The sequence below is a fragment of the Antrostomus carolinensis genome, unplaced genomic scaffold (assembly GCF_000700745.2).
Source record: "Antrostomus carolinensis isolate BGI_N321 unplaced genomic scaffold, ASM70074v2 scaffold10942, whole genome shotgun sequence".
NCBI classification, from domain to species: domain Eukaryota; kingdom Metazoa; phylum Chordata; class Aves; order Caprimulgiformes; family Caprimulgidae; genus Antrostomus; species Antrostomus carolinensis.
The window spans coordinates 10,739-20,582 of NW_010301601.1; positions in this window are offsets into that span (position 1 = coordinate 10,739).

Below are 9,844 nucleotides of genomic sequence, written 5' to 3' on the forward strand. Positions count from 1 at the left end.
CTGATGTCTGGGTTGAAACTGGAGACCTGGTCGCTAAAGCACCACCCAGCTACAAAGACAGAGCCCTCCATAAGCACAGTCCAGAAGGACTGCCAAGCCTTGTGCAGTCTGGAAGTGGTTGTGCAAGAGTGGTGGCTGAGCAGGGCAGCTCTTGACTCTTGGGACTCTTTTATCGAAAGTTTGTTTTAGTCATAAAGCAAACTTTTTGCTTTACCACTAACTTACGTGTTTCAGTGTTGTGAACTCTTTAAACAGTACAGCAATAAGGATGTATTTGATTGGTTTGGACCTTGCTGAAAAATGCAGGTGTGCAGCCAGGCCCCTGCCCTCCTGCACAAGGTACTCTAGCTTAAATTTGGCTGGGGATTCAGTTCTGACACTGAACAACTTGCTGTTGCTTTCCCAAAAGAATAATCAATACTAAATGCTGAACTGAAACCTAAGCAGAGTCCATCAGTTTGGCAAAAGCTGTAAACTGTTAGGCTGGAAAAGGTAAGGCTATGGGGAAAATATCCAGACCAAAACTGACATAAAGAAGGTGAACTAGTGATGATTCACTATTCCCGAGGGCTGCAGAGCATCAGAAGTTGTCATCTGTCAGATTTAAAACAAAGGACATGAAGTGCTTGTTGGTGCTGAAGGGAGGAGTTTGTTGACACAGGATGTGATACACTCATTTCTGGATTCAAAAAGTATTACCCAGATCAATGATTTTAAAAAAAGAAAACTCTGCTATCAACCACTGAGGTCCCACTTGTGGGTGGAAGGTCCTGCAGTCACAAATTCCTTGGCCAGGCCATGAGGGAAGTGTTCTTACAGACCTGCTCTTACCCGGTTCCTGCAGCACCCAGCCCTGGTTGCTCTCAGCTGGGTTGCAGGTCTGGGTGGACCTTTGGCCTGTTCCTAACAGGCTGTTGGGCAGGGGGAGGAGGAGAAGAAGGGAGGTTGCCTTCAGGTAACCTCCAGTTTGGACTGCTGATCCTATCCCTAGCTGCCTGGAGGCGTACTCATTTTCAGGAGCATTAAGGCAATTCTATGGGTTGTAAAGAATGTGGAAAAACATGCTATGCTGAAACAGGCAAAGTTACACCCCAAATAAGTGTCTTTTCTGATCTGGGTTGTGTCAGTGAGCTGGAGTAGAGTCTGTGATGTCCCACTGCTGTGTGACCCCTTTCTGACATAGCTTTAGCTGTCGTGGCAGTGGGTCCTGAAGATACAGAAGTTTATTCCAACACTTGGCGTTGGTTGCTAAATGGATAAGAGGGTGTTGGGCATAAAACTGTTCCAGAATGAAAACCTAAAAGGGCATCTGTAGTGGGTGGTTATATTAGTTTTAAATCTCTGTCCAAATCGTGCTAACCGCTTCCCTTGTGTTAATTCAAAGCAGAGCTGTCTGGTTCTGTGCAGAGATGCCAAATCAGCTGCTTAAACAGCTTCAATAACCTCCTAAATATTAGCTATTAATTTGTTACTTTATCCCCACAATAGCTGCAGTAACTGATGAACTTGGACAATGACATCACAGTCACAGGCTGTTCTGAATGTGCTGGTGGGCATTCAGTTGCTTGGAGTAGCACCATGAAAAGTGAAAGTAGCAAAAGAGGATTAATTTTACCCCTTTTGGTTCAGTTGCCCAGTACGATTTGCTGTGGCGCTGCATGAGCATGGGTGCTGGCAGGAGAACAGTGGGAGGAGCGTGTGGTGCTGAGGGCAGGAGGCTGCAACGGTGTCATTTTTGACAGTGCTGGTCAGAGTCCTTGTGAAGCTTCATCATTGTGGTGCTTGTGGCCAGGTTTTCTCGTACCCATGTGTGCAGAATTGGGTTGTTTTTCCATATATTTGGCACAGGGCTCACCAAACCCAGAAGACGTTTGAACTGTTTCTTCTGTGCATTGGCTTGTGCTACCTGAGAGAGGAAAAGGCCATGAAGGCACCTGCTTGGCTCCTTTTGATGAGACTTCTGGTTGTGTGAAGAGCAGTAGGAGGAACTGTTACAACGAGAAAACTGTTTACTAGGGAAAAAAAAAGTAAAAAGTCTTTCCGTGGGCAGGAAACTTGAAGTGACGCTGTGAGGGCCTTTGCCAAGCAATTGTAGAGCTGCTGCTGAGCGAGCTGCTGTGCCAGCAGCCTCCAAATCTGTCCTGTGTTTATCCTGGCAGGTGACGAAGTGCAATTGCCAGTTCAGAGATGGTCAAGTGGTTCCCCTTTGTTCCTTGGTATATTAAGTTTAAAGCAACTTGTAACGTTATTGTAGAATTATCACCTAATTCAGGTCAAAGAATACACAAGTTGCCGTTTAACAGGCTGGAGAGCTTGGTCTATTTAATCTAAAAGAGAGCTCAAACTGGGTTCCACCTTTTGCAGGGTCCCTAAGACCTGTTCTGAGTGGAAACACCACGTCAGTGAGAAGCCCTGGAGACTAAACACAGATCACGTGTTTCATGTCCCAGATTTCCGCTGCAGCCGTGTGCTAGCCTTGCTTTTGGTCTTCAAGGCTTCTTAGGTTTCCTGTGCCATAACGACTTCAAACACTAACTGTTCTTTGCTAAATCTCTGCTAGGACTCCGAGATTAGAACTCTTTGCTCCAGTTATTAATCTCCAAAATACTTAATGTGCTGTGTAAGACAGCATTTCAGGAAAAAAAAAAAAAAAAAAGAGAGAGGATGCCCGTGAACTGTCACTTAAAATTTAGGATTATCCCTGCAGAGACAGCCTGCAGTGATCCTCTAGCAGCCAGTCAGAAACCAGAAGTTTTGAAGCTTGTGTGGGATGGGCAGGGGAGGGGAGAATGCTGCAGTGGATTTAACATTATCCCCAGAGTCATATGGTGGGATTTCCACCCCGGTTCAGTACGTCAGGCACGGAGCAGCTGTGCTGATTCCTATTGCTCACTCCCACCACTTTGTGCACATAGTGAGCTGGTCCCTGAGCATCAGCTTCACCAAACTTCTCAGTTTTAAATTACTCAAAGCCCTCATGGTTTGCCAAGAGTTCTTCCAGCTCCTTTCACTCCCTCTTTCCTGTGTTTAGTTGACACACACCTTTTGCCTCCCCTTGTTCATGACATGATCCTGGCTCTACCTCTCAGGTGGCAAAGTGCAGTAGCTTCACCTTTCTTTTTAAAAAAAATTGTTTGGTTGGGTTTTTTTTCACATCTTTAGGAATCTCTTCTTCCTCTTTTTGAGCAGTGGGCTTGGTTTCCATTTCTTAAGGCAGTAGAGACCATGATGAGATTACTGCACTGAGAGTCAGGAGACCTGGATCCGTTTTCATGTCTATTTACTCGTGGCAAGCCATGTCTGTTTGCTCTGAGCTCAGTTCTGTAACAGCAAAGCTAACCTGAGAGCCGTGAGAGCAGAGGGTTCACACAGCCTTACTGTAGAAGACAGTAAGGGTGGTGGGAAGGCTGGAAAGGGGTTTGTGGGGGGGATCAGGTGAGAGGTTAAATACAATCATGGAGAATAGGTCCATCTGTGCTTAGTGCACAATGGGCCAAGTGGAAGGTCTTCAAACCATTTGTTGCCTGAAGCTGGAAGAGGCACGTAATGTGGTGAGAATCATTCCATGCAGGTAATGCTTTTGTCCTTGAGCAATTGCTGTTGACTGGTGTCAGTTAGAATAGGGAGCAGGCTGGATTTATGATCTGACTCAAGCTTTCATCCTCTTAAAATTCCTGGGTTTAGGCATGGCAGTATTTTTTTAGCTTTTTTATTTCTTTCAGGGCTGATGTGAAGTATAAAGCAGCTTCTTCCTTTATCTGTCAGGGAATAAATGTGCTGTGCTGATGGAGAGAGCATCTTTTATGTTGCCAGTGAGATACTGTGGAGGCATCCAGGTTCCTGCACTTCCATAGTCAGGCTGTTACACCAAGAGGATGCTCATCCCCAGGGAAGCTCCGTTTGCTGCTCTGGCTGGACAAATGAGCTTTTACAACATGCAAGGGAAAAACTTGGCTTTATTCAAACCTATGTCACGTGAATTCCAGAGGAGAGAGACCTTTGGAAAGCACCGAAGCTCCTCATGTTTGAACTCCTTGGGAACACGGTGGATGATTGAGTATTGGGTAGCAGAAAGGCCATGGTGCATAGGGTGCCTTCTTTAGGTGAAGGGTGAGGGCGTGTGGTGGATCTCTGAGTAGGAGAAGTTTTCACAGAATCACAGAATGTTAGGGATTGGAAGGGACCTCGAAAGATCATCTATGGCAACCCTCCCCAAAAGCCTCATAGCTGCCACGGTGGCACATGGTGGTGGCACACAGGGCTGCTCTGTAGGCACCTTCCCAAGTGCCCTGATGCTCAAGAAGGGTGGAAGGCTGTAGGCTGCATCTGAGGCTGATTTTCTTCCTCCCTAAACCATCACCCTGTTTCTGCAGCTCTCGCTGGGGCATCCTCCGTGCTCCTAAATGGCTCCGTACACCCAGTGGGAGAACCGTCCCATATGAGCATGGGAGGCTGGGGACTTGCTGCCTTGTCTGAGGCTTGCTTGGAGGTGAGTTCCAGTCTGTGCAAACAGTTTTTGGGGTAGTCTTATCTTTCCAGTAAAGATTTTGATGTGGGGATTTTGTTCTTCGGGGTGTTTTCACTCTCTTCAAAGGAGAATGGTAATAAATAAGAAAAACTCGCCTGACTCGCTGACACTTGTTTCTGCATTTGAGCGGCAGCCCAACCACATCCAAATAAGAAACAGTCCTGTTGGTCTGGTCTTCCTGCTCTTCTTTGAAGGCTAGTGGGGATGTTGACAGGGCTCCTCCACACAATTTTAGAAATAATTTCAGTCACTGCTGGGATGGCCAGAAGTCCTCTGGGGTACAGAGGCTCCTGTTTCTTGGGGATGGTGACCTCCCCTCTCACCTTGAGCCCCAGCTGCCTTCCAGCGTTCCATCTGCTCTGCTGAGATAAATCCACCTGATCTAGAAGCTGCCAACTAATACAGTCAGTGCTCCAGAGGCAAAATACCTTAAGAAAGTCCCAAACTATTTTCTTGGATGTATCCACAATGTCGTGCCCCTGGGATTCCACCATGCGCACAAGGAGAGTTGTCACAAGGTAGGTGCCATCTGCTAGTGCTGGGTTTGAGCTGTTGGTAAGCTTCTTGCCTAACACCTTGCATGGCTTGTCTAGTATTGGGAAAAGCAACTCTGATTTCTCCATGTGGCAGGAGTGAGGGTGGTTTTTTGTCATCTTTAAACTGAGTTTTGTGTCCCTTGGGTTAAGCATGTGCATTAGTGTGATGCTTCTGGCTGGCATCGCTTCTCAGCATTGGGAAATATATTTCAAATCCTGATCCTTAGATCACAAATTTTATTTTCCATACTACAGCTTGGTGAAAATAAACCCCACTCCCCCTCTCACCCCAGATTCCTGCCACATACCTGGCATTCCTTCATTCTTAATGAGATGAAGGAGTGGGGGATTTCACCCTCCTGGAATTTTAGACGAATACTAAGTGGATTTCTCATGAAAAGCCCCATTTAGGGTACAAATCTCCCTGAAAGATAGTCCCTGCACGGCAAACCTGCTTTTGCTGGTAAGGACAAACAGTTTTAGTTCCTTGTTTGGTAGTGACTTTCTACTTGGGCCTTGTGGTAAGTGTTGCCATGGATGGAGATCGTGTTGGAGCAAACTCCTGGTGTTGTGGATGAAGCAGAGGAGACTCACATCCCTGCAAAGGTAGGTAGGGACACTGGTGGAAATGCTGGACTGTTGGCACTTGAAGTTTTACCACCGGACAAACTCTCCACATAGACAAGTCAACATAAAGGTTGTCAAGTCAAAATAATTTTCTTCCAGGCTCAGTAATGAATTTACCCTAAAAAAACCATAAAGCTGCATTGGATCAAAGGTTCCTCCAGCCTGGTCCTGGTGGTGACCTCCAGGATGTGTTGAGGGAGGAGTGCAAGAATAGGAGCAGTAGTGCTATGTGTGTAAAACAGGAAGAAGATTGGAAATAATTACAACTGGTTAATGCTACATAGCCAGGGAGGTGTGTGAGGCTCCTGGTGTCTGTCTGTACATGGGATCCACCACCATGGCAGGACTCTGCCCTCCTACACGTGTTGGAACGGACAGGTTGAGGTATCCACATGAGAGCTCCCCAAGGATGTGGATTTTGGAGCAGCTATGCCATGCTGGACTGTGAACATCTGCTTTGGAGGCACTGTGCTGTGCCCAGAGCTGCACTGTGGATGTTCCTGAGCCTCCAGCAAAGCCCCAAGCTGTGGTCCAGCAGCGAAGGGCTGGGGCAGGACACTGCAACTGGCCAGGGACCCCAGCTCTGCCTCCTGCTTTGGGAGAGGGGCTTCACTGCAGCTCCTCAGGACCCCCAGAGCCCTGGGTCCAGTCATGTTGGGGCCTCGGGTTGCTTTCATCCAGCTCCTCGGTGGCAGAGGGCCATGGGCTGTTCTTGCTGCTGAGGGAACAATGGAGAGGAAAGCTTTGATTCAGCAGTGATGGACACCCTCCTGCTCCAGGGTGGAGGAGATGGAAGGAACCTTTGCTTTTATCCTTTGTTAACTGCTGGTAGTTTCTTGTTGTGGGACCTGCTGTGACCTCTCTGTAGGTTTTGTTTATGCACTTTGGCTGACATTGTTTGCAACCGGCCTTTGATATCCAGCCCCGGGAGTGTCCTCTGGCCTGGGAACGGGAAAAGTCAAGCCCGGCTGCCCGCAGGCACACTCCAGCCTGGGAAGAAGGGCTGGTGCCCTGTCGTGGTGGCACCACGCAGCGATGGACCTTTCCATCACCTGGGGAAGATGAATTAATCACGTGCTATTATGGGTTGTCCCCAGGGTGATGACCTGGTCCCAGCATCTGCCCTCCTTGGCTGCAGCAGTGCCCATGGCTCTTGCTCCAGCCTGAGCAGCTGATGGTGCTGCACTGCCCACGGGTGCAGGAGATGCAAGGAAGAATCTGGCATTTTGGGGAATTTGACATGTTTTTCTGGCAATAGAAGAAGCAGGAGGTAGCAGAGCTTTTGTACTGGGTTCAGGCTGCAGATTCACACCTGGAAGAGCTGGGAGTTGCCCAACACGTGTGATCTGGGGGAGCTTTAATCCATCATACTGGGGCTGTGCTGGCCATTCCACTGACCCCTCTCCTCAGGGCTGAATGGAGGCTGGAAGGGACAATTTCCCAGCTCCTGAGGGCTGGATTTCCCAGTGTGCTGTAAAACTCCCAGGTCCATACCTCTTGAGAGGTTCCTGGTCACAGGAGGCTTTGCTTCTGCCCATCACTGCCCAGATCCATCTGTCTGCGTATTGAACAAAACCAGCTTTCATACTGGCACAGAAATGGAGGAGATAATTCATCTCTATCCTGCCCCTGAGCCCATTCTCCTCAATGCCTTTTAAAAATCCCAATAAATACCGTTTTTTTCACAACACAACAGATTCCCCAGGCAGCAAAGACAACAATTCCCAGGAGCCATAAACCCTTTGAGTGTATTTACCCAACACAAAATGTGCTTTATAACATTCTATCACCTTCAACCTCCTCCTCTGCTATTTTACGTGCTGGGATCTGAAATCCGTACAAGCGCTGGGTGTGCTGTCTGCCTTACACAGAGATGGGAAATGGGTCTTTAATTACAAATGTAGTGAGCAGTGGGTGGCAGTTTTTACAGACATTTGTCATTCCAATTGCAGGAGCCAGCAGTCACAAACAATTGATTTTATCAGCTATCGAAGTACACCCTTACAATCTGGGAAATAGGGCTCATTGAGAGGGGTTTTATCTCAAGCTCTAGGTTTTATGGGGAAGGTTTAAATAGAGGGTCACCATTTCAAGGAGAACTTTAATGTTCAAGTACTCTCCACTACCCCACTGCGTGGGCTGGCAGCAGAGAGACTGAGCTGCACAGAGCTGTCTGGGATGTGGAGCTGGTTCATGTCTGAGTGACCCTATTCTGCAAGAAGTGGATGTTAAGAATCATAGACTGGTTTGGGTTGGAAGGGACCTTAAAGATCATCTAGTTCCAACCTCCCTGCCATCAGCAGGGACACCTTCCACTAGACCAGGTTGCTCAAACCTAACCCAAACCCCACTGTTCTGATTTTGAACCCAAAATAGCAATTTGGTATTTCCCACAGAAGGAACCCCCCACCCCATGACTTTTTTTCTGAGCAGCTATACTGATAATTTCCTATTTTTCTTCCTTCTAGAAGGGTGTTTGAGCAGCTCCAGCTCCTGAATTGAAGGAAGTCTTTTCCTGAAATGCAGACAGAAATACTCCAGCGTTTTCTAGCTCAGGAAATCAGTCCTCAGATCTGAGATTGACTTCTTTGGAGCCACAGACACCAGAAATCTTCCACCAGGCTGGTAGAAACCCAGCGAGCCAAGTCCTGCCAGAAGTGAGAATTTCCATTGCTCCAGCTTTGCAGACTTCATGTCTTCAGCATATTTTTGCTTCATAGGCTTCATAAGAAGATGCTCAACCAAGCTGCCCCTTCCTTTTTAAAGAAAGCACTGTGGCTTAAATCTAGTAAAAAACCCAACCAACCAAATAAATAAATAAATCTATTTTGTTTCATAGGCATCCTAAGGACTTTCCTGAAATTAAAGCAGAAGTGTGTATATTTTTGAAAGTGTTTTGCTCCTCTATGTTTCTTCTTGAAAATAAAAAGGTTGTATCTCTCTAAATGTGCCATCAGTTTCTTCTGAGATGTAGAATTTAAACATTTTGAACTTAAGTGCAAACCTTTAATGTCATAAATTCTTAATATTGCTGCCACAACTGTTTGGACATATAAGTCATTTGGTTATGGTTTTATGTTAAATGATGAACCATAATTAATAGGATCATGTTTAATTTCTTCCTTACTGAACATAAAGATAGAGTAATTTCTCCAGAGAAAAGAGAGTTTTCTCAAATGACTAAGTGAAAGGTTTTTTAAATAATTTAGCTTTTGGAAAAAGAAGTTTAAGCCGTTAGATAGGATTGAAGCAGGACGTAAAATGCAGAACGCCTGGCTTGAGATGTCCCAGGAGCCTCCTGTCTTGCCTGCAGCATCCCCCTTTCCTGGCTGCAGACGAGGTGTGGGGTGAGCAGTGGGTCCCTTCTACCCCCAGCACCATTTCATGGAAAACACAGAATGAAAATCTTCTGGTTGTCAGAGCTCTCCAGAAGTCATGCTCCATTTTTCACAACTTTCTCCCATTTTTGCCTAAGCTACATTTACACACCAGTTTACACACCAATTACCATTACAAGCTGAAAACAAAACAAGGGGAAATGGGTTTAAGCTGAAAGAGGAGAGGTTTAGATGAGATATTAGGAAGAAGTTCTTCACTGTGAGGGTGGTCAGACACTGGAACAGGTTGCCCAAGGAAGTTGTGGATGCCCCCTCCCTGGAAGTGTTCAAGGCCAGGCTGGGTGAGGCTTTGAGCAACCTGGTCTAGTGGAAGGTGTCCCTGCTGATGGCAGGGGGGTTGGGACTGGATGATCTTTAAGGTCCCTTCCAATCCAGACCATTCTATGATTCTATGATTTTGGGAAGCAGAAAATTTGTCAAGAAGTAGAATTGTCCCTCCTGTCACACCCAGCCCCTCAGCTTGGGGGTTTTCTTCAGAACAGCTCGTAGCCAGTCCACGTGCCCCATCTCAGCAAAGGCTTGTGAAACGTGGTTGTCTGATTGTCACCCACCTCCCAGTATCTGCACATCAGCATCGAGCTCACTGGCGTGGCCACCTAACTTGGGCTGTTCTGGAAAGGTGTGTTGGTGCATCTTTACCATTTGCTCTTGTACCAACCTGGGAGCTGCCCTGTCTGCGGGGTAAGTGCCCCGTGTGCTGCTGGCACCAGTGCCTGTCCCCGAGTCCTGGTTTCAGCCGGAACAGAGCTAATCTT